This window comes from Anguilla anguilla, chromosome 16 (genome assembly GCF_013347855.1).
Source record: "Anguilla anguilla isolate fAngAng1 chromosome 16, fAngAng1.pri, whole genome shotgun sequence".
Taxonomy (NCBI): Eukaryota; Metazoa; Chordata; class Actinopteri; order Anguilliformes; family Anguillidae; genus Anguilla; species Anguilla anguilla.
Genome location: NC_049216.1, coordinates 8,822,804 through 8,847,389, shown reverse-complemented (window position 1 = coordinate 8,847,389; position 24,586 = coordinate 8,822,804). Strand labels below are relative to the sequence as shown.

General features: G+C 48.1%; 1 protein-coding gene across 3 annotated transcripts in view; it reads left to right on the top strand.

Moving 5' to 3' along the window:
• Positions 1–3,154: 3,154 nt before the first annotated feature.
• tead1a (TEA domain family member 1a) overlaps positions 3,155–24,586 on the top strand; it is an 83,454-nt gene continuing 62,022 nt past the window's right edge. Inside the window, exons 1-2 of one of the 3 annotated variants that reach the window (XM_035395867.1) lie at positions 3,155–3,387; positions 3,834–3,963. The gene's annotated coding sequence lies outside the window, so the exon portion shown is untranslated. The remainder of the gene's footprint in view (positions 3,388–3,833; positions 3,964–24,586) is intronic. The other 2 variants (XM_035395868.1, XM_035395866.1) reach the window with 2 other exon arrangements.

Below are 24,586 nucleotides of genomic sequence, written 5' to 3'. Positions count from 1 at the left end.
ATTACACAGGTAATCTGGCCGCGAGCTTCCTGGATACACAGAGATAATAATTGGCCAGGAGGTTGCGCAAGGGGTTCTCAGCGAACGCGACCCGTAGGCGTGAATGAACCCCCCGTGGCTCTCTGGCGCTGCCGCCGTACCCTGCCGGGAATGGGCAGGGCTGCTCCTGCGAGGACGGCTTCCTCAGCGTAAGATAAGCGGAACCTTCTGACGGCCAACAGCGTGCTGTTGTGACGCTGCCCCGGGGGGTAGGAAAAGACGCAGACGAGATCAGGCGATCTTAAGGAGGACGGGCTCGCGATTAGCATTCCGAATCGCAGCGCAGGGAGCACTTTGAGTGGGAGAGCTCAGCGGTGTAAAAAATGTTCAGTCTTAATTCAGCACCAGCATCTTGGGTATGTGAGTCCACTGTCATAGTGAAATGTAAAATCTGGATTTTTTTGTTTTTAAATGAACGAAAGTTTATTTAACACAAACCGTTTCGCAGTGTAAGGACATTTCAGAAGACAGTTACGTGTGTGGGATCTTCCTCGGTAATCACCGCTCTTGTTGGATGACTGTATCCTACCTTTGCCTCATTTCAGCTCAAGGTTCACGACGGTCGCCCCTTTCGAAAGATCATTTCTGGCGTGATTTGCCGACCCAAAGACTGCCTTCTGAGGCAAAGGACAAAACGTGCGAGGCTATTCTCCACAATCGGTCTGCAGATGCGCGGAGACGTGCAAATCCAGTGGAAAACATTCAGCACCAAAAGGGTCTCTCCAACAGATTTGCCTCTCAATCTCTTTCTCTCTCTCTCTCTCTCTGCGTGCAGCCAGCGTGCTCTAACACATACCACAGCCGCTGACTGACGTCTTCAGAAAAAGAAAAGAGAAAAAAAAACCCAGCCATTGAACTTCATAGATCCTTCAGCTTTACGCGTCCTCGTACCTCGTCCAGGTAAAGCCTCTGAGATGGCCTCCGTTTGTCTGGACGTGACTGAGCACGCCAGGCCCAGGCAGGAGCATCCGAGCTGGTGGTGAACATTTCGCCCTGCGGCCTTCCACAAAGCCGCCCGCCCGCCCGCCTCACGCCCGCTTCGATGTCGAGCGGGCCCTCTCCGGCCGCGGGTTTGTCGCGTGGAGGCACGCACCCGGCCCGGTTCTCCGCGGTTTTCACTGGGGGCTAAGATCCGCAAGGGAGGGGAGTGGGTCACCTCAAGGTGCCTGAGCATTTACTTCGGTCCCGCTCGCGTTGGTTTCCAATCCAATCCAATTTTATTTGTTAAGCACTTTAAAACAGCCATGGCTGACCAAAGTGCTGTACAGACAAATAAATACATTGCAAAATGTATGGGTCAGGACGGAGATGTGGGTGTGGTGCTCCCATTTAAATTTGCAGCGAAGATCATTTGTGAACATTTGAACTTCACATAGAACATTTGTGAAGTAACTGTAGGAGAAATTTGGTGTTCGCACTTCTTAAAGGGGCTGAAGGAACGTAAATTGAACAGCCATAATGAAGCCGCCAGACCTCTCCAGGGCTCCGGGTTCAGCCTCTCCACCCTTCCGGTTACTCTGGAGAAAAGGTGAATTTGGAAAGTGTAATCCAATGCTGGGACAGAACCTGTGGAACTGGCTCACATAAGGATGAAGTGCCAGGACTGTCAATCATAGGTGCACGTTTCATTTCAGCTTGGGAGCAGACACACACTGCCGGACCACCCAGTCTTGCACAGTCAAACGTTGAGCTTCACAAGCATACTGGCATTCATATGAAAATATCGCAGGTGACATGTTTCCCCCATCTCCCCCCAAACCTACGCGTGGGCTGTCAAGCTTGTAGTGAAATGTCATCAGTGGGTAATGAATGGCCACAGGTGCTGAGTATATGACAGTTCTGTGTCAGATCACTTGCAGCTCCTTTGAACAGATTTGTAATGTTCATAGCTGGTTCAACCAGTCTCGTGCAATGACTAAGGGACTGATTGCAATTCAGCATTTCTGAAAATAGGCCTAATCTTCTTTACGGTTCTGTGTTTTGCTTGTAGTTAGTCACTTTGATCCAGAGGAATGCTACAAAAATACTCATCAAAAATCCCGAGCATCAGTTTTCTATTTCGAGACATTTATCACGCAGTTAAACAAATTATAGCCTACCTTAAACAAGCCACCATTCCTCGAGCAATCACTTTTCATCCCTGCCTGAAGTTTAGTCTTTCATTTTAATTAATGTTGTCAGCCAGTATATAACATCACATTATAAAATCATACCCTACATTAGTGCTTAATGGTATTAGATAACTGGATACAGTAGAAATTTGTGTTGATGACAAACCATTGCTGGCTTCATTTGAAAGGGTAAAAGACAGTAGCTATTATAAAATCAATTTAAGAAATGCCATTCATTTTAAAAAAAAATGTTTGGAGGAAAAAGTACAAATAGCTACTGCTCATTTTAGTGTCCTCTAAACATTCTAAAATATCACACTGAGTAGTGTTTGTGTCAAGGAATGTTAACCATTTGTATGGCATCTCCAAGTTATGCTTTAGTGGTGTATACCATATGTATAGCCTATGTGTATACTTCGTGGTGTATACTATTTATTTATTGGTGTATTACCTGTCGTATTCTTGCACTTAATTCAAGCTAGGAAAAAGCAGAAAAGGAACCACAACTGAGGAAGTACCGAAGGCGGGTTGCATTTGGCCGAGAGTTGGCTGCTCTTTGGACTGCCCCACTTGCCGCCTAGTTTGGCACGTGAAGGTTTGCTACGAGGGGGAAAAAAACCGACGGTGTTGATTTACGCAATGCAGTTTCTAATGCTGTAGCGTATATTTTTGACGATGAGTAGGCCCATGACTAGTAGGTCATAGCGTGTCTGATTAAGAAACACTCGTATAGCAGTTGGCTACTGTAGTGGCCCATGTTATGTGATGTGACATTCCATGCAATATGAAACAAATTCCAATACATGGGAGATAGATTCGGAGAAACTACAGAACTTTCCATGCAAATTTCTGCCCATTTTTCCACAGCGTCCACTCGCCATATGGGCCGAATTCCCCCTCTTTTTTGTCTTCCTGAAGTTTGAATCCAGCGTCTCCTGTGAGGTCATCTCTATGGTTCTAGTCCCTCCTACCCCGGCTGGCTATGGGGTTTAGGATGACGCCACTTTCGCTCCGCCCCAGTGCAAAGTCGGTCTTCGCGTTCATTTCATTCCTCTTCTCATTCCGAGCATTCTTCGCATCACTGTAGGTGCGCCGCCGATTCACGTACATACACCCGGCTGGCCCAGAAGCACAAGAATAACTTTACACAGTTTACAAAAAACTATATCAGCTCACATAAGGAAAAGAAAAGGGCGACATTAAAAAAACAAAACAAATAATAACAGAGGTGTTTGAGGTAAGTTTGAATTAATGGTATGCAAAATGGTTGCAGATGGATAGCAAGTTTAGATTAAGTTGCGCCTGTCGTGTGTAAATATTAAATATATCCAGCTTGAAGTAATGGGTATTGTGATAAGAAGCGGCGAAGCTGGTAAAAACTGGATTTATATGGGTTTTAGCTAGCGGTATTGTTTCTCGACGCTGTTGCTGAAGGGTGCTTTCACTTTGTCCATTGACTCACAGCGCTGTAGCCGTCTGACATAGCACGAAAATCTTTGACATTTTTCACATTTTTTGTAAAGAAGCCCAACCTTACGCGCTACTGGGCTGCAGTAGATCTCCGACACAAACCACAGCTAGTCCAAAAACGGTTTCCGATACATTTGGATGGGTATTCGATGCAGAAACATATTTTTTTAAACAAGATGACGGATCAAATTGTTGCTGTTTTCCTCTCCATAGCCGCTTCAGCTGGGAGTTGCAGATTGGAGTGGAACATTTTCAGAACTCAGCAAAAACATAGTATTCAAAGAAGACTTGTTGCACCCACAGGATACGGCGCGTTTTCCTCTCTATTGGCTGTTTCTATTCTGTAAGTATACATTATCCCGTTTTCCCGTATTTACTAGTATTTTGCGTTGAATTCTCCGAATTCCATTAACTTTGCTGAATTCTGTTCGAGGTTTTCTTGCTGCGTATGGATAGCTATGATGTTAAGGGCAGTTCCTCTCTAGGGATCTTATCTGAGATTTTCTGTTCTTAGTTTTGAGTAAATTTAATTAACAAAGCCTATGTAATACAATTTGCTCCCGATTTTTAGGCCTTATTTTAGCTAAAAACGCATCGGGTAGCATACTCACAACGATAGCAAAACTTATTTAAGAACAAAGAATGGGATATAAATGTAGGGTACGTATAAATTCACCTCTTTTCAAATTAAGCAGCAGAAATTTCGCACAGGTTGCAGAGAGTTTGTATCCAGGGAGGCGTTTGTAAATGATTCATTAACGACAGCGAGGAAGCTCAAACTAAAGTACCCGCCTGTGATTTTGTCAATAAATGGCTTTAAAAAACCCACCAAAGACTACAAGTCTGGGGAGTGTTCGGAGTGTTTTTAACCTGTTGTTGTCATGTAATGATCCTTGCATATTTCCTTAAAATACGTTTTCCGACGGGATATGGCGACTTTGTTTCACCACTGCCTGGCTAAAAAACATTTGGTAGGTTACGCTTGACTTGCACATTTCAGATCCGCCTTTTTTCGGGATGCATTGTATTCAGGCAAAACCTGGATTCGCGGTTCGGATGTTGAATTGAATTGGTGTGTTCAATGTTTAGATAACTCAAGTGCTACAATGCGTGCGGCGGTCAGCATCCGTTTTCGTGGGACGTCATGGGGTCCAGTCTTACTTTAGATTTGTTTTGTTATTGAGGGTCATACGGCTGGGAACAATTCCTATACATTGTTGCATGACCGTACTGATAACCCGTGCCATTCAAGTCACCTGATAGCTTAAACATAGCGGACAAGCTACAACAGTGCTGCACTGAGCAGAATGCCATTGTTAGCAGAGGCCACTTTTTTGAACAAGATCGTTCTTTTAAGCTGGCAGTGAGTTTTGACATGAACCGCACGAAATGGTAGGCTGCCACGTTTTCGCATTATGGGTGTGCAACCAGGAACAGATAGGTATTATATTTCTGATTTGTTTTCTGCAGTGTTTATGTAAACAATGTCTGTTTGTACTGAAGCAAGTGAATCCTTATTCACTCCTTTGCCTTTCAGGCAATACATTAATTGAAGAAAAAAAAGAAGAAAGAAATTGGCCAGTACATGTAAATAGTAAAACATATTAACATCACGTTTAAAAAAAAAACGTGTGGAGTGCATTTCAGATTCATTCACCGATACGGAGGAAAGGCCCAGAAGTTCTGCTGAAGTTGTCCAACTTGCTCCAGTCCTGCTCATTGCTCCAGTCTGGGATTCTGCTCTGAGAACAAGTTGCTCTATTGTGCGATTTGGGAAAAGACCTCTTTTATTGTAGTTAATTATTGTCGTCTATTTCACTGTGGCCTTTAAAAAAAAAATGGAGGGAGGGAGGGAGGGCGGGAGAGAGAGAGAGAGAGAGAGGGAGAGAGAGAGAAGGCAGGGACACAATGTGTTGTTTGTTGACGGCTCTAACGGGGCCATTATCGTTTACTACAGTAAACAGATTGACTTCTAACAGACTTCGTCCCAGACCTGTCACGATGACGAGAAGTGAATCTGTTTGCCGAGGAGGAAAAAAAAAGAAAAAAAAATACCAAGGGAGCAGCAATAGTTGCTTTGTCTGGTCTTATGCAACTGGCGGACCTGTTGGACACCAGCCTGCATTGCATTTGCGAGTGCAAGAATAGCACATTGTCTGCCTCCATGTTCTGGGCCCCGTCGTGCCCCTGCTACAGTACTCTCCCGAAAAAAAAAAAGGGGAGCCGTCTTTGCCCACCGCGGCGACAGAGAGAAGGTGGAGGGGATACCCTGACATTCTTGCATAATTAAACCGCTACATTATTTATGCGAACCTCGGCGAACGGTTCACAGATTTTTCTAAAAAATATTTGGTTGCCGTCTGTCTGTCTGTAGCGACGTGCCTCTCCTAAAGTGGTCTCAGCGACTGGCGTAGGGTAGGCCTGTGTCTCCATAGCGCTGCCATTTGAATCCGAAGGTCCTTTTTTTTAAAGAAAAACTGTGCATAACTAATGATATTTTTTTATCAGGACCATTGAAATGGAAGCCTTGGTGTAGTTAGCATGGTGTAGAATGGCCCTCGGAGGCCTATACAAGATCTGTACATTTTAAAGGGAAGGTTTAATACACTGTAATACACGCAATACTGTTTTTGCTGTTACATACACACGTGTGCGGAGGTTGTATTGTCATTAGAGCCATGGGTACAATGCAAGTGTCCTGCTATTTTACTGTACAGAACAGCTGCGATTTCAAATTTTCACCCTGTTTCACGCAGTAAAACGTTCAGACTTGAATCAATACTGATAGATTATATTTCCCCCTGACGGTGGGCATTTGGCTCTTCTTGAATGCAGGTAAACTCGGTTAGTGTGAAATTAAGAGCGATTACTTGCGTGTTCACGATTGGAAGATGTGCACAAATAATCATTTTGAAATGTAATTATCTTAAGGCATAACCAAAAAAAATAATAAAACAAAATTCTGTGTCATATGAGTAAAATGCAACGGGAGCTGATGTGGACCGAAGCATTTTATCATTATTTCTTTTTTTTTACATCACCAGCAATTATAAGAGCCCTTGGGAGAAGGGGAGAAAACAAACGGGGGAGCCTTTTTATTTTCCTTGCTTAACTAGAGCTGGGTTTAATTAAAATAATTCACCGTAGCTTTTTGAAAGAGCACTTCCAGATAGTCTTAGCAGCACGCGAATGTAATTCGATTTGGTTTTGATCTTGGACACTGGACAACAGTCACACAGCAGAAGTGTTTACCTCCACCATCGCTCTTCCAGTTGACCAGGAAACGCTTGTGTTGTTGTTGATTATTTTTATTTTTTGGAGACTTAACCTCACAGATTATTAAAGCAGGGTGGTAGTAATCTTTTTTTTTCGAAGGGGGGGATGCAGTGTAAGCAGACTCTCCCCCTTTTGAACGAGGGACGGGTTTGTTTTAAAGCACACGGGTATATTCTCGGCGTGCAGGCTGTGACCATCTTGACCCCCCTTTTCGGAATACCGCCGAGAGGGGGTGGGGGGGGGGGGGGAATTATTTGGAGCTCAGGCTAAAAGTGGACGCTCCTCCAGGTTTGTGCGGGCAGGCCGTCGACCGCCTCGGGCGAGAGGGCAGCGACGAGGACCCTAGCGGACCGCCGCGTCGGCCGTCCTGGCGAAAAGGACGCGGTGTCCGGCGCAGCCGCGAAACGGCACCTTCGCCGTTCGGAAAGTCCCCGAGCTCCGTAGCGGCGGCGCCTCCCCGAACCCGCCGTCTCCCGCGCCCTCCGCGAGGCCGCCGTATTGATTCAGACGCGGTGACTCAGCAGACGGCCCGGCTAACACTTCAGGAAACGCAACGGATTCTGTCCGATTAGCTTCGAGGACGTTTCGTTTAACGCCCGCGTTTAATCGATGCAGATTAAACCGATCATCGTTACGTTTTTACCGGGACGAGAAAAATATTATTTTGATATTATTGTGGTGGCTGGCACGGGTTTTCGGAGCATAAAGATGTAAGATTTCGGTGGTTACTTTGCCAGTCTGTCCTTGGTGGTTTAAATTCTGATTCTGATTCGTTTTCACATAACCAAACATCACTTGAAATGTCCAACTTGTTTTTTTTTTTCTTTAGCTTTTTTTTTTTTTTTTTGCTAGTGTTTGAAATTGTGGAAGATGCAATGTTAAAATTTAAAAATGGGGGGAGAAAAAAAAAAAACTTGAGTAACATTTCCAACGTTTCCAAGAGCGGATTCGTGCTTGGGGATGAAAAGGAGGGCCGTCTGTTCGGTTGTGAAACGGGTTGAAAAAGGACACTGAGTGGATTGAGTTACTTCTGGGAGTGGAGGATTGTGGGGGAACGGGGAGGAGGGAGCGGGAGAGAGAGAGAGAGAGAGAGTGTGAGGAGGGAGAGGGAAGGAGGGAGGGAGGGAGAGAGAGGGGCTCATTGTCTCTCCGGGCTGGGGGAGAACGAGCTGCTGTCAAATCGCAGAAGGCAAACAGTTCTATCCTCAAGTTGACATCTGCTGCAGTTCTTTCGCGCACCTGTAGGAAGAAAAAGGGGAAAAATGCAAATATGCGCGTTTGCTCTCGAGCTTGCAGGTCTGGAAATTCAGGCTGACGGCCTATTAATCACGGCGCCTGCCACTCTCGGTCTGCGCCGGGCCTATTGTTGCGCCAGCAACAGGCGGTGGCGTCCGTGGCACCATATGGCCCGTGTATGCTTCAGATAAACTATCTGTTCATTTAGCTTATCAATAGCGTTTTAATGCGCTTCATATTTGAGTCGCCAACTGTTCCGGCTCCTCGCTGCATGCTGGGGGGGGGGCGGGGGGGCGGGGGGGGGGGGGCGGGGGGCGGTTGGGGAGGGCGGTTGTTTTCTGGTCAGGAATCTCGGTCAGGAATTCCAGAATTCCACGCCGTCTCTACAGTTGACTTTGCGTGAAGTGGGCTGGGTTTTGTGTGCCCTTTAACTCTAGTGTGTGTACAGCGTGCACTGGGAGATAATATTATGACTGTGTGTGCGTGTGCATGTGTGTGTATTGTGTATTTAAAAAAATAAATAAATAAATAAATAAAAAATGCTGCGGATAACTTCTGCAAAAACTACACTGCCCGTGACCGTGGCTGTGTCTTTCTCTCCGAGAAATGGCGATAACGCTCGAATTCTCTGGATTGTCTCGAAATCCATGCCTCGTAAATTCTTGAACATGCACACGTTTAATGGAATTTGTCTTTGAAAACAAGGTCTCTCTTTTTTTTCTGATGAGCATTAATCCTTCCAGTAATGCCTAAACCGATTTTCCCGCCAGTAAAATAAAGTTTGGAGCACAAAAGGCCCAAGCGCTTCCACCCTTCTCGGCCAAGTAAAATAAAAGCCGCAGAACGACTTGGAAAATTAATCTGTGTACTTGAAATTTCCATTTTGTAGCGAGGGGGCTGTGAACTCATACATGGCAACTTTTCTTTTGCGGTTCCAGATAGAAAGGAAGTGTATTTTCCTTCGTCTGAAGTGGTCGCCTGCAGCGCAGTCAGATTTCCTGGCTCAGAATATTGAGCGGAAACAGAAACGCGGAGAAGGCAGAATCTCGGTTTTGAAGCGAACGCACCGCAACGTCTATTGCTCCTGAAATCAGTCAGGTTTTCACTGATTTATACAATAGTTCGCACACGCGGTGACTCAGCAAATATGTCGGCCTGTGCTGTGCTTTGTCAGACTTATCAAACGTCAAAATGGCCGAACGCCATCTCGGCACAGATGACTTAAGTGTGTCCTCAGTTGTGGTGAATATTGGTGTTTGTCATAGGTGTTTTTAAAAATGATTTTTATTGCGGTTTTTTGAGGTGTTTCCCCCGAAGACTCCCCCGGAGCTCCGCCCCTCAGCCTCGTCACGGGCGACGGTGAACGCCACCTGCGCTGTCGTTAATAGTAACATTTTTGAAGAACTGAGATCTAAATGTGTGCAGGAAGTGCCTGGCATTATAGGAAACGCATCATTATAGGAAACGAATCAGCCAGTTTGCTTTGTTTTGTTTTGTTTACAGGCCAAATTTTAGCGTGCTGGAACCTGATATTTTTATTGGGTCTCGAGGTATTGCCAGTAGCCTGTTGCCTGATGCTACAATAATGAAAGTACTTTTTAAAAACAAGCGCACTTCAAATAATCGGCTGCTCACTTTCCCAACTTTCGCAAACTCGCTATTATGAACTCGCGGCAAACTTCTGACAATAGCATTTAATGTTTTTCGGTTAAACTTCTGGCCGTGCTACTTAAATTCTCCAATTAAACACTTTCAAGAAATAAAGAGTTCTGCTTTCTTATATTGCTATTAAAAGAAAGTAAATAATTGAATTTGATTAGCGGACGCATTACGTTTCAGCTGTGGGTTAATAATATTTTGCCCTGGTTGGTTTAATTTAACTGAACGACATCAGAAGAGATTAACAAACCTGCTGTTCAGGGGTCTGGCAAGTGCGGCCTGGCGCAATCAAATCAAATGCATCAGCGTAATGTTGATTGAGCACAAACGTCCTCCAACCATCATCATTATCAGTTAGCATTCACCCCGGGAACGGCAGGAGAAAACTTGTTACGCTGATTGCCGCATACTTAATATTTCGCAGAACTGTTGACTCGATTAATTACTTGTTAAAGCCTTAACGCAATTCTGCTTATTTGAGTTTTTGGGGACCCGTGTCCATTAGCGCAGGCGTGCTCTTGACCGGTTTAGCAGTGTCGAACGCTAGCGCCGTCTGGTTTTTTTGTCATCTACCTTGTGCAACGGTTGCATCTGATTGACCGGAAGAATCAGGGTGTTATGTGCTAGGCTGTCGGTTGTTCGACAGGCGTGTTTAGTCTGTGGTCAGGGCGCTCTTTTACGAGGAAGTTAAGTTTGCGTTTTTTGCAGGGATTAAGTCCACCGCGCGGGCGGGTTCCGTCGCCCTCTTCCGTCCAGGGCGTTCCGGATTTTTTTTAACGTGCGAAACACTTTTTTTACGCGAAAAATCAGGAGTCGGTGGCCGATATAAAGCCGGCCTCGGAGGAGGCGCGGGGAGGAAGCGAGGCTTTTCGCGGACGGCTTCGGGGGCACGGGGCGAGCTGAAACGCGTCCGTAACGTCGGGGCTCGCGTCGGAGATGTCCGCCAACCTGGGAGAACCGCGCGATGGCGGCGAAAACGAAAGGAAGCGAGCGAGGTTTTCTCTGAGCCGGAGCTGCTCCCCCCCCTCGTTCGCTTACCGCGTCCTTTGAGTAGCAGGAAAAACTGCCGCTGGAAAAAGACTGAAATGTGGAAAAGGCGCAATTATCTACGTGCTGGAGTAATATGCTTCCGCCACGTTTGTTAAGGAGTAAGAGTAATGTCGTGTAGGTTGTTTAAGCGGCAACCGGGCCTTCCTCTATCGGATGGACGGCAGGGCGGGGAGGGAACTCGCCGGATTTCTGTATCCGCTGGAAGCCGAGGGAGAGAGAGAGAGAGAGAGAGAGAGAGAAAGAGAAAGAGAGAAGTGGTCTGTAATCGCATTTGGGAGCGCAGGCTTGTTAGTGTAGCGGCGGCGTGTTGGGGGATGAGGGGAAGGAGCTGTTTCCACAGTAGAGAAAAGGCCCAGTCCTCTCTGTAGTCACACTGTCCTCTGGAGGGAGCGGGGGCGGGGGGGGGGCTCCACCGTGTTTTGGGGGCGCGGTGGGGGGAGAGGTGGGGGGAGAGGGGAGAGGGGAGAGAGGAGAGAGGCAGGGCGGTCTGTAGTCTTGCCCTGGGTGCCCTGAGGTAAACCCCGTGTCACAAAGGGAATTTTTTAAACACGGTCTGTGGCTCTCCCGGCCTCGCTCTGCGTGAGCCGGCGCAGAACCGCTGACATCACCAGCGCCGGTCCGCCTCAGGACCGCGGCCGCCAGATCGCCACCGGCTACGCCCCTCGCCTGCTCCGCCCCTCGCCTGCTCCGCCACCGTCAGAAGCCCTCTTTGTTTATTTTTTATTTCCCTTTACTTGTTTCAAGTGCGCACACGGCCTGTTTGTGCGTTTTATTTCTCTCTCTCTCTCTCTCTCTCCCTCTTCCTCTTCCTGCCTCCCTCCTGCTTTCTTTCTTTCTTTCTCCTTTCTGCCTCTTGTTCCCGCTTTCCTGTTTCCTGCTTTTGCTCACTCGGGTGTTTTTTTGTCATCCGTCCAGTCTGACGAGAGACCTCGGCAGTTCTCGGAAAGTGTTTTGCCGCCAAAACCGCCGAGCGTTGACAAGAAGCCGGCGTCCCCTCCGCCGCCTCGCTTTTCAGCCGGACGCGTCGTTTTCCCGGACGATGCCGGACGAAGGCGTCGCGGTTCGTTTCTCCGACGGCCGCCGGCGCCCGATCGAAGCGCGCGGGGAGCCCAAACGGGATTAGCGTTTTGTGTTTGTTGTTTTTGATGTACCCGGGGACCCAGGGACTACGGTCGAAAATTAGCCGTGCTGGCTAAACTGGCACGTTTTTACAGAAATGTTTATTAACGTCCCTGTAAAAATAAACTGAGTACAGTGAAGTAAAGGGCCTTATCTGCCGCCGTCGAAGAGAGAGGGACGGCGGACGCGAGGTTTTGCCGAATCGTTACCGCCGGAGCGCCGGGATAATCGCGGATGCGGCTCCCGGGGCGGTGCTTTTTGGCGGGAGGCGGGTAAAACCTCTTCCTCGATGTCTGCAAAGATGATGTGTTTTGAGGGCCTCGCGCTTCAGAACTTAAAATAATATCAATCCCACGGCGCATTTTGTGTTCAGATGGTCGTGTAACAAAACCGCGAGCGTATTTCCAGATGTTTTCCCGACAGCTTACGGCATTTCTTACGGACATTGTGCCGTGAACGATTGTTTCACGGACGCCGCCATTTTGTAAAAAAAAAAAAATATAGCCGGTCAGTAAGTCACCACTTTACTGCTACATTGGCTCAGCGTCAGGAGGCACTGGCTATAAGACTTTGTTCATTAGTATCAGAAAATTTACCTTTTCATTAGCATTAATATCATAGACGTCCTGTTTTAATAGATGACATAGAACAATCAAACGTGCTTTGTCGGGGGAGCATTTAGTTGCCATTTAAAGAATGCCTTGGTTCTATATTTATGCGTAATCCATTAAAATTATGACGGAGAAAAAAAACGTGAATGGAAGCCGCTTGCTCGCTGTTACCGAAACACTTATGCAGCAAAACAAACCAGCGCTCCGGCCTTTTTTTCGGTAATGGGCTCATAATTAAAACCGTATGCCGGGCCTAATCCGCTTCTCGGAGGAAAATAATGTAGATACAAATGGTGTCCTAATAACCCTTAATTACAATGCAGTGGTTTTCCTGTTACCAGTGGATTGTGGGGACATTTTAGTTCCCCCCACCCGTTTTTTTGTTTTGGGAATGTGTTTTTTTTTTGTTTTTATTCCAATAGTCACTAAAAGGAACAGATACCATGACCAGGCACACGGACACACACACACACACACACACACACACAGGCACTCTCATACTCACATACAGGCACTCTCATACACACACACACACACACACACACACACACACACTCAACACACTCACAGACACACATACACACATACATACTGTACACACACACAAAATCACATACTGGGACTCAGATACACTTACATACACACAAATGCACATATGCGTGCACGCACGCATGCACACACTTTCTCTCTCTCACACACACACACACACACACACGCGCACACACACATCCAAAGCAATATCTAGTCCATGAATCACTGGATGAGTCAGTTCCTGAGCGCACTACAGAAACCTCAGAGTTCTTGGCCGCTGTCAGAAGCAGGAAATCCAGGCTTCTAGAACTTCCTTTCCCAGCGCCCGGCTCCCTCGGGCTCCTCTCGCGCAGCGGGAAGCGTAGCGCCCGCGGACGGAACGCAGGCGGCCGCTCCATTCGCCTCCGTGGCTGCACGTCCTGGCCTCCCCTTTTTCCGGCGCGGGACGGGGGTCCTCCTCGGTGCTCGGCTACGTCCCACCTTCCTCCAGGTTCAGGGTGTCCAGATGACGTCGTTTGTGGCTACGGTGCCGCGTTACGGCACCAAAATAAAGAGGGCGCTACGTTAGGCCGCATCTGGGCAGGAGTGCTCAGTGTCAAAAGGCCCTGCTGTTGTTCTGGAGGTACACAGGACTCTGGGAAGTCAGGTGGCATCTCCAGGCTGGTCGAGCAGTGATATGCAGGGGCATGCCAACTACGGTCCCGGTGACTGTGCTGGACCTTTATGTGTTTTCTTCCCCCCCCCCCCCCCCCCCCGTGGGAGCCAGAGCACAGCCCGGCGAACGCAGCAGCGCTGATCTGAAGCCGATTGAAGCCAGATACGCGAACTTTCCTCCGGGAGGACCAAGACGCGTAACGCGATTACGCAGCATAAACAGTTTAAATGCGCCAGCGGTTGGTAATGCATCTTGGTTGTAATGCAGTGAGTGATTTTGCAGTGTGTGTGTGTGTGTGTTTGTGTGTCGTATGTGTGTGTGTGTGTGTATTTATAAGGACTTCCACAGAGAATATAATTCTGTGCGGAAGTAGGTCTCCATTCTTAAGTCATTAACATGGAAAGGTCACTTCACCATTTATCTGGATTGTTTTTAGTAGGCCTGCCATTTGAAGTATTGCTCCGAGACCCTGCAGGTCTTCATGTACATACATTACTGGCATTACAGGGACCTGCGCACATTTTTTACATAGCATACATTGATACAGCTGGGTGTATTTATGAAGCCTGGTAAAATACCTTGCTCAAGGGTAGGACAGCACTGTGAACCTACCTGGGAATTGAACCTGCAACCTTTCGGCCCGGTTCCCTGACCATCATACCGCGCTACCACCCAGTGTAATCTCAGTGTAAATCTTGAAATCAGTGTAAAACGGTGCGGAACATAGTGCCTGAATTTGCGTCGAGAGATTTCACCGAAGGATGTTCCTCACTGCTACAAATTTCAGCTTCCTGCATGAAACGCCATTACCTCAGTCAAGTCAAAGTCAAGTCAAAGTTTATTTATATAGCACATTTACAGCAACCACAGTTGACCAAAGTGCTTGAACAAGCTTAAAACACCAAAAATGAATATAACAGTAATAAAAATAAGAATAAAAGGAAACGACAAACTTAGTAATAAAATAATTATTATAGAAGATAAAAACAAGGGGACAAGCTCAGCTCGAATTGAATGCCAACGAGGAGAGGTGGGTCATCAGCGGCGACTTAAAGGATTCTAGGGGTTCTGGTCGGCCTGAACGGAAACGCCGGAGCGCTGTAAGCGAACGCGGGAGCGCAAGTCGAGCTCTTAGGGCTTCCAGAGCGGAAGCGGAGCGGGAAAAGCGAGGGGAGGCCTCGTGGGCCCGAGGGGCGTCTGCGCCTCACGACGCGGGGGCGTCGCCCGCTCCCGAAACAGCTTCACCGTCTCCGGGCTTCGCCCCAACTCGTCCGGGACTCGAGCGCTTCTGCGGTTCGGGAGGGGGGCTGCCGTCTCGCCGTTGCTCGTGTGGCTTGTCCCTGAGGGTACGGATACATAGGGGGCCTCTCCCTGCACCCTTTTGGAACCCCCCCGGGGCGCTCTCCCCCTTGCCCGCTGGGGCCCCGGGTTCTTTTCGGCACGCGGACGCTTCTGCTTTGATGGGATGAAACCATCGGGCCCTCTGCATTCCCTGGAAGACGGTACCGTGAGAGAGAAACGGATACAGGCGTCCTCGGAAGATGTTGAGGTAACAGCAGGGTTGAACTTGGCCACCTTGAGAAAAATGGAGGTTTGGGGAGAGGTGTGAGGAACAGAATACCTGGCTCATCACCCCTCGTAGCTCTGGTTCCCCTAACAAGGTTATTATATAAATGAATGTCAAGAACTCACCTACCCCCCCCCCCCCCCCCCATCATTCAGATTTTCTTTGATATTAAATGCTGCCCATTATTTAACTATAGCTGAATCAAAAACACATGAGAATGAGAGAAGGAAACTCTTCATGCCCGTAAGAAGAGAAAGAAAATTTGCAATTCGCTGAAATGACAGCACTTTAATGCATCCTCTTTTTAAAAACAAGTTGTTCCAGTGTTTGACGCTTTGGGTGTGGAACCCTAGAGTTGGATAGAGTTCACTGGGTAGTATTAATATATGAAGGCCATTGGTTTGGATATATATGTGGTTCTATATGAACGGGGTGTGTGAAAAGCATTTTATAACAAGAATGAATAATAACAATAATAGTAATAATAATATTAACAACAATAACAATAATATTATTATTATATTCACCCATCCCAGTTTTTGGTTGGCTGACTGGACATTTGCAAATATATTTTACCTGCATCACCATTTTAACTTGATCATTTGCCATTAAAACAATCCATTTTCATAATGTTATTTTTAACTCTATCCCTGACCTGACCTGGTCCAACTGAGAGGAAAATTTCAAAATGGCCGCCCTGACTTTGGACCGCTCAGCACAGCACAGCGCAGCAGTGCATCGCTGACCTCCCCTGACTTATTTCCCCCCCGAGGATTACCTCAGCATTTTATTTTATCGGGATGCTTCCCATCTTGACCTGGCGGGTGTTAGGAATGCACCACCCCCCAACCCCACCTCCCCGTATGGCCGTAAGGGTAAACGTGACCGGCGTCGGTCGGACGGCAAACAGAACGGTTTTCAGAAGATGAGACGTCACCTTGGTGCCGCTAGCGCCTGGGCGCGAGGAGCCGGCGGCGGCGGCGAGCGCGGCGACAAACAATGGGCTGCTCTGACATTCCAGACCCCGCCGAGAGGCCCCGCCGGAGCCGGCCGCGGCCGCCCTTTGTGCTCGCCCCGCTCGGGTTTGAGTTTCTGTCCCCGGCACGTGGCCGGCTTAGGGTCCGACCGGGGGCTCGTAACTGTCAGGAGGGGGAGGGGGGGGGCTGTTATCTACATGGCCTCTTATTTACGGCTTTAATTTCCGGACCCTTCCGCCACGCCGGCGGGGAGCTCGCGCATTCAGACGCTGGAATGCGCCTGAGTCAGACCAGACGCTTTTGAATTATCGCCGTTATTGTGTACGCTTCAAGGTAAATATGAAAAGAAAACACGGTGTTGGTGGTACCTGGCTGATGAAGAGCTTCGCATCGACCGAATGTCGATGCGGAGGGTTGTGACTGAAACCAGTGAAATGTTGAACACTCGCATGCACTCACACACCCACATGAACACACAGTCACTCACTCACCACAAAACACACTCACTCACACACACACACACACTATTACTCACTCACTACACAAACACACTTACACACACACTATTACTCACTCACACACACACACACACTATTACTCACTCACTACACAAACACACTTACACACTATTACTCACTCACACACACACACACACTATTACTCACTCACTACACAAACACACACACACACACACTATTACTCACACACACTGACTCGCTCACTCTCACTCACTCACACTCACTTACTCACTCACACACACACACACACTTATCACTCACACACTCTCTCACTCACTCACTCACTCACTCACACACACACACACACACACACACTTACTCACACACACACTCACTCACACACTCTCACTCACTCACTCACCACACAAACACACTCTCACACACACATCTTTTAGTTTCCACGTTTTTAATAATTACGCTTCAAGCGGGACGGGTACTCTGGATTCTGGTTGAACGTGTGGGGACAGCTGCCTACGGTCCCCGTCGGCCCGTCCCTGTCCCCTGGCGGGGGGGGCGTGTGCGGCGGAGCCCGCGGGTTCCAGGCGCGGTATTTATAGCCCGCGCGGCCGTGCCCGTTCCCGCCGGTCTGAGAAAGGCGTGTAATAAACGCTCGGCTGCCGCCGGTAACCGAGGGGCATTCGCCGCCCGCCCGGCTGGACTCTCACGCAGCCGCACCTGGAGATCGGGATTGAAAAGCTCATCCATTTATCAGCGCCGCTGGTTGTATAGATTTATTCATGAAGCCTGAAAGACCGGGGTTGGGGGGTTGGGGGGTTGGGGGTTGGGGGGTGGGGGGGAATCCAGTTCAAATGGACCCATTTTTGCAGCGTTTGTTCGACTGCCCGCTGTAGTCTGTTAAAGGACGGCCAATGCAGAGTATTTTACATTTATCTATAATGGGACTGACGCCGTTGCCTCGAAAATTTATTATTTTTATACGCTTTTTTTTTTTTTTGTTGTCGCCCTGTACCCACGTGTCGTACTGTGTGTAAGAAAAGTGAAGCTGCTCCTCGGTGGCAAATATCAGCACAACTTTTGAAATAAAGGTTTTTTGTTTTTTTTTTGGGTTTTCTTGGTACATTTTCCTTTTCAGAATTCGCGAGGCGCATACTGCTTTTTATTTTTTTTTAATTCACAGCGCCACGGTATATTGAAATTGCAAAAAAAATAATAATTTCAGTTATGCCGCGGCTGTGAATAAAAAAAATAATCGTTCTCATTTCTTATTTGCACACACCGTTTCGGTGTTTTTGATAATCGCCGTTCTACGGGATAAGCTGAAATGGAGTTTCGCCGAGGTTCCGGTTGTTTTAATGTTCTCGTGCTGGATGTGCGTAATTGCATATTATATTTTCCAAATACGTTATGTGACCCTGGAATAGTTTCAGCATTTGCCAGTGTAATCCTCCAAAGCCGATGCCGCGTCAGTAAAAGCATATCCTGGCCGTGTTTTTTGTGCTATAAGTTAATTATAATGGCGCGCTCGACAGCCTTGGCCCTTAACTACGCCGCTTTGTTATGGATTTGCGAAAAAAAGCCATTCACGAAATCATTACGGGGCGGACGGAGATAACCAACGCAAAAAAAAAAGAATTTTTGCGCAGAAAATGACATTTTGAGTCCATTCATCTACCGTTTCATTACCGGGTGCGCCGAAGCCCGGGTAGAACCGGTTCCCTTTAAATTAAGCCGCCGCATTCCAGCTCCGTGGAGAAGAAGAAGAAGAAGAAAGAAGAAAAACAAAAAAAAAAAACCCCAGAAAAGAAAGGAGAGCGGTTTATGTAACGCGTGGACGAGTGTCATGTCCTTTAATGCGATGTCACGGCGACGGCCCCACTCCCGCCCGGGCATTCGCGCGTCGCCCCGGTTCCCCTCCTTTATGTCTCTAATAAGGACATTTCCATGGAGCGGCGTTGGGGGGACTGCAGTATGTAATTATCCGCTAATACCCCCAGCAAGTGTCGCGCAGGTGACATTCCCGCCGCTCACAAACACGACGGTAATTAGTCCGCCGGCGGGCGCGACGCGTCGCGGCTCGCCTGGCGGGCCGGTGATTAGCGGGCCGGATTCGGGGGGGCGCCGGGAGGCCCGGAGGCCCGGGCCGGGTCGGGTCGGCGAACGCGACGGAGCCGAGAGCGCCGACACCTCTCCCGCGAATTTAAGCGCTGTGTGACGGTTGCCACGGCGCCCACCCCCCGCCCCCCCCCCCCACCTGTAGGCGGAATGTGCGACCGGCGACGGCGCTCGGCGGAGAGACCTGTGAGAATTTAATCACGTCCAGGAAAGTCGCCGCCCGGGGCGGAGGGGAACGCGCGGACGGCGTTCACCTGCGGGGGGGGGGGGGGGCTACCTGCGGAATCTGCGCCTCGCCGTTGGGTTGGAGCCGGCGGCGTCGCCGCGCGGAAACGATGGTCTAGCGGCCGTCCGCTGGATCCAATCAAGGCAAGGGCAAGTCGCCTCACGATACCCCCCTGGGGCAATTAATGCAAATGTGGCTCCAATTTATTATCTGTGCACATTTAAATAAATAAAAAAAACCTGTTTCCACAGCTGTCTACAAACTTTCCTGTATTTCGCTAGAAATATTGGGTCCTTGAATGCAGAGATTGTTCTATCTCTGTTGCTTTGGGATTTACCGAGTGACCACACACAAACACCAGTTCTGAACTGTTTCCGTAAAAGCGGGCCAAGAAATTGAGCAGAGCTGCAGTTATAGTACGAGGTTTGCAATAGGACGTCGTCCTGTGTATCAAGTCTTGTTGAAGGCACACGTGAAGCCAGCAAGTTGCCAGATGTTTAAATTTAGTGAGTGTGTGGGTGTTCCATTGACCTGAGCCGTGTGAAATAGCCGCAGTTGTCTCTGTATGTGTTGCGCGTGCTTCATTAAGCCAGACAAGTCAAGTAGCAAAGTGTGCCATTGGGTCCAGACTGCGAAACAATCAATACGCGCACACTGGAGCAATTCTTCCATGGCTGGGAAGCTCATTCTACTGAAGGAGAATCATTAGGTCTCTCCACACAAACGCCTGGCACCCGGAGTGGAAATAATCAGTCTGTGGCAGTAGCAACTGGAGGCCGGTCTCACTCCTGCATACGGATAACAATTTTGTCAGGTGCAGATGAGGGGAAAATTGAAGGAAAAGTCCATTCCTGACAGAGGACGTCCCGCTCTTCCGTTCATAGCCTGGGGGTGGGGTTAAAACCTTTTGATCAACGAAACATGCAAGGACACACACCCATGTGCAGAACGCACGGCGAGACTGCAATGGGTTTCACGGTAGATCAACTCGTCATCGATTGTTTATTACGTTCGTTTGGGCGGCGATGGGGGTGGGGTGGGGGGGTTAGGGGCGGTTGGTGGGTGGCGTTGGGGGGTCAGGAGGGGCTTTCTTAATTACAGAGAGCAGAAATGCGTCCATTTTCATATCATCCCCACAATTACCGGATAACAAAGGAAACGGGAAAAAAACGACGTGTCGACCAGCGTCGTGCAGGATCACGGGAAAAGGAGGGGAGGACGAATTAAACGAGTAAATAGGCCAGTCCCGGCGCCTGGCGGTTTTTGATAGGGTGATAATGACTCCCGCCGCCGCGCGGTTCAGCTCCGGCGGGAATAAAAGGACCGCGTCCCACATCGCCGAGTGCCGAGGAGGTGCCTCGGCACAAGATGGGGGGCGCACTCTTTCACGGGCGCGCGCCATTGAAATGCAAAGCGCCTCGCAGAGAAAAGGGCTTGAAAGGAAGCATTTTTAGGTCATCGTTAATTGAATCCCCGCGCCCGGCGACAAGGGGGGAAAAATATATTACAGTGGCATGAGTATTTAATGTCATTAATACAGACGCGGCGATGGCGGGGGGGGGGGGGGGGATACGGAGCGCCTTTATCACGGCCTTTCTGCGGCGGACAAAAGGGCCCGGCCTGTTTTTCTCCCCGTGAGCGGCCAAACGTACGCGGCGGGTTTACACACGCGCGCGCATGCGTCTCCGGCGGCTCGGTTCGTCTGTTTTCTTTTCGTACGCCCGCCGCAAGGGTCGGGTTTTTACGCCGAGGAAAAACGCGCCCGGGTCGCGGACACCGTAGTCGCCCCCCCCCTCACTGCCACGCGGCGAGCTTTTCATCCCCCTGCCGAAATTTTGCCTGGCCGGGAGCGACCCCCCCCCATCCTGTCCACCGTTCCGGTCGCCCGTCGGGTCAGCCATTCAGAGCAGGCCCCGGTGTTTACAGAGCGCCGTCGTCATCAGTTGCGCAAACATGCCTCGCGTAGTGGCGGTCGAAATTATGCAAACCAGTTCTCCGGTAATAAAGAATGCCACTGCTCTGCTCGTAACGTACCAACCGAACCGTTGGGGAAACCGGAAAACAGTTTGTTGGATTCGAGTCATGAGTCAGATTGCAATCCGGATTTATTAGAAAGCACCATTGCAGAACAGTGTGAATTAACATGCTTTTATTTACAAATTGTAGAGGACCACGCTGTAATACCATTTCAATAAAAATAACAATAAGAACAGCTTGAAGTAAAGCTACATGATAGACACCCCCCCCATATTTTATTTTCAAGAGGTTATGCACTCTAAGAGCAGAGCAGTGAGAGATCATGTTACTGCAGGTGAAGCTTGTATGCATTTGGGTGGAAGGCCATCAGGTGTATAGGCTGTGTGTGAGTGACCTCCCATTTCTTAGGTTGTAGGGGTTCGAGTTTGTGGAAAGGATGTGGATCAGTAGGCTGGACTCGACACACAGCAGTCAATCAAATCCTCTTCGGGTGACCTCCTCTCTCCTTACCTCCAGGGTAGGGAAGGAGTCAGATGGGGTCCCAATGATCTGGCCAGCACCTCTTCTGCTGCCAGCCTCCCCGAATCGTGGATTAAGTGTTTTGGGAGGCCGGCCCCGAACAGGTGCGAACGGAATGAACCGCTCGCGTCGAGCTTGGCATAGCGATGTCTCGACAGGATAGAGGTAGCGCTGAGCTTCAGCGAGAGGACGCGCTTCCAGACCGGACGAGAAATCCGTCCGCTTTGGCTGCGCCTCTGAAAAGAACCGAAATGTTGACTCGTTTTGAAAACCCGACAGAAAAAAAAGAGAAAAGAAAAAAGGGTTGAATGCAGGGTTTGTGGTGCTAAACAGCCACATAACAGGCCTCCTCCGGCACCTCTCGCAGCCGAAGCTGGTGGAAAAAGCATTAGACGTTACAATGGACGGGGGGGGGGAGCAAACAATGCGCCGCGGCGGCTACGCTCATTAGCTAGCGCGGCCCGCTCGCCGGCCTGACCCCGGGCGCTCAGCGGAAACCGCCGGGCCTTTCTCGCAGAATGGTCGCGGGAGGGAAACGCTGCCAGTCTAAACTGGCAAACACGGCGTCCGTCTGAACGGTTATCGCTAATGTTGGCGGGCTAAGTAAGCCACTGCCTGTTCTAAACAGATTCCCCCCCCCCTCTTTGTTGATATGCCTCTTCCTTTCAACTCTCTCTGAATTACCATTGCCGGGGAGTTCGGTCAAGTTATAATGGATTTTGTTTCGACTAGAGACTCTTCTGTTTTATTCAGTAGGGTACCAGCTGACATCGCGGTTATGGTTGGATAAAAGATTACAAGATATGTTTCCTACAAGTGTGAAGTCTTGTTCATTGGTACCAATGAGAAGGCATTGTACTCTGCTGCACCAAGCAAGATTTAATCTTTTTTTTTTTGTTGATGCTTTTTTTTTTCTTTACATTTGTAGGTTTTCAGATACTTTTTTGTTAGTTATGGATTAAACAATTTATAGTTTCAGACCTCACTTGCAATTGATTTATTTTTGAGAGTGTTTAAAACAAAGCGTATATATTTTAATAGTTATTGTAAAACTACGAGATTTAACTTTCCCTAGCCTGTATTACACAAGGGCAACGAAAGGACAAGTTTGAAGAAATGAGATGCCGATTCACATGGTGCTTGTATTATTTAGGGTAATGGCATAACAGACCCACTCCAAATTATCGCTCCTTATTGCCAATTAATGTTCTGCTATTTGCATTTTGATTTTAATTGAAGTAAGAATATGTAAAGTTATTTAATTTATGCCAACTCTAGAAAGCCAAGAGGCAGTAGCCTTCTCCGAGCTGTGTATCCTTCACCTTTATTGTGATGTGTGGTCAGAGGATTTGGGGCCGTTGGTTACCCCTATGGATTTTAATGTGTAATCTTTTTTTGCCTGTTGTGGTCCGTCTTCCTTATTATTATACTCATTGATGTGTTGAGTACTTTTTTGTAGGTTTCGTCTTTAACTTCAGTCCTAGATGTATAATCTCTGAGACCATTAAGCTTCTTTTTTTTTGTCATGGGAATTTTTTTTGAGTGGCAATTTACGTACAACGTATTTAATTTATTTTGAATGACTTCACTATGGCAAATGATATTGAACGATAATGAAGCTACCATTAGTATTCATTATGGAAATGTAATTCATGCTTACATACCTGACGTAATGATAAAGGTAATTATTTGATTGTGCTGTAAATATTGATTAAAATGTGTATATAATAGGAGTGAATAAATTGGTTATATTCAAAATATTATGCATATTATTCCCTTTATCAGTTAGCCTCGCCAGGTTCGTAGATTTCGGTTTGCTGATTTTGAACTTTTGTTCGAGCGAAAGAGGGAGAGCAAATATTTAAGCCACAGAAATAATTGAATTCGGCGCAGAAAGGGTGTGAGTTCCAGTGTCTGTGCGAAGCTGTCAAATACTCGACTAGATGTGGAAATGCAACAGTTCGACATTCCATTCACTGACTTTCCTTTGTTGAAATTGATTTGCTCCTGAAAGACATCAAGTACTTTTCCTGTCCTCCAGAAAGCAAGGAGTGTCTTAATTATAACATGTACTCGTTTAAGAAAGTCCTTAAGGCATAGTTTTGTTTCAAGTAATATTCGTTTCACAGAGCTCTTCTCACTAAACTGTCGGTGAAACGCACGGACTGCCTGGCAAGTTGTGTGTTCTGTCGTATTCATTGTGCCTGATGCATTGACGCGTATTTATTGATACGCTGACACTTCGTGCATATACAGATGCGTCCCTGCCGTTGCTTTGTGTGCCATAATCCCTTAGCGCGCTTCATAAATAGCCTTTTCAAAACCGGCTGTTGTGTATACACACGCACGTGACCTCGCGGGCCGAATAAGCAGCTTATGTATATGAATTTGCGGTGGTCGCGCCACCTTGCCTTGCGCTGCTCGGTGCCCTAACGAAATCGCTCGGGGAACGTTTGATCTTCAAAGTGGTGCTTCATCGAAAGTGTGTCTTCAGCAAGTCGCTCCTTTCTTCAGGAATCTACTGTTTCCTCCTCGTCTGTTTGCAGACTCTCTCTCTTCTGTCCTGCGGGCTTGGTTGTTTCTCGGGGTAATGAAAGGGGTGCAGCTGTTTTCGATTTGGCTAATGTCGGATAAAAAAATGATCGTGTCCTGCAGAGAAAAGAAAATCTCGTGGAAGAATTCCTGGATCCGTGGACCTGAACGATAGAGATGACTCACGCAAACAATGACATGCGTGAACGAGTGTCGCTCTGGACTGATGTGCTTCAAACTATGCTGCGGTAACAGTTTCCTGCTTTTAAATTCAAAGCTGATGGTCGGTCTCAACCAAAAGCGCAAGAGTCCTTGGTCAGCGTCTCTGCTCGTGCGGATGGTCCGATTCCTGAGTTAGGACCTTGCCGTTGTGCCCTTGTACCTGTGTGTTGAGTGGTAGTAGTGTACCTGTGTGTTCAGTGGTAGTAGCGTACTCCTGC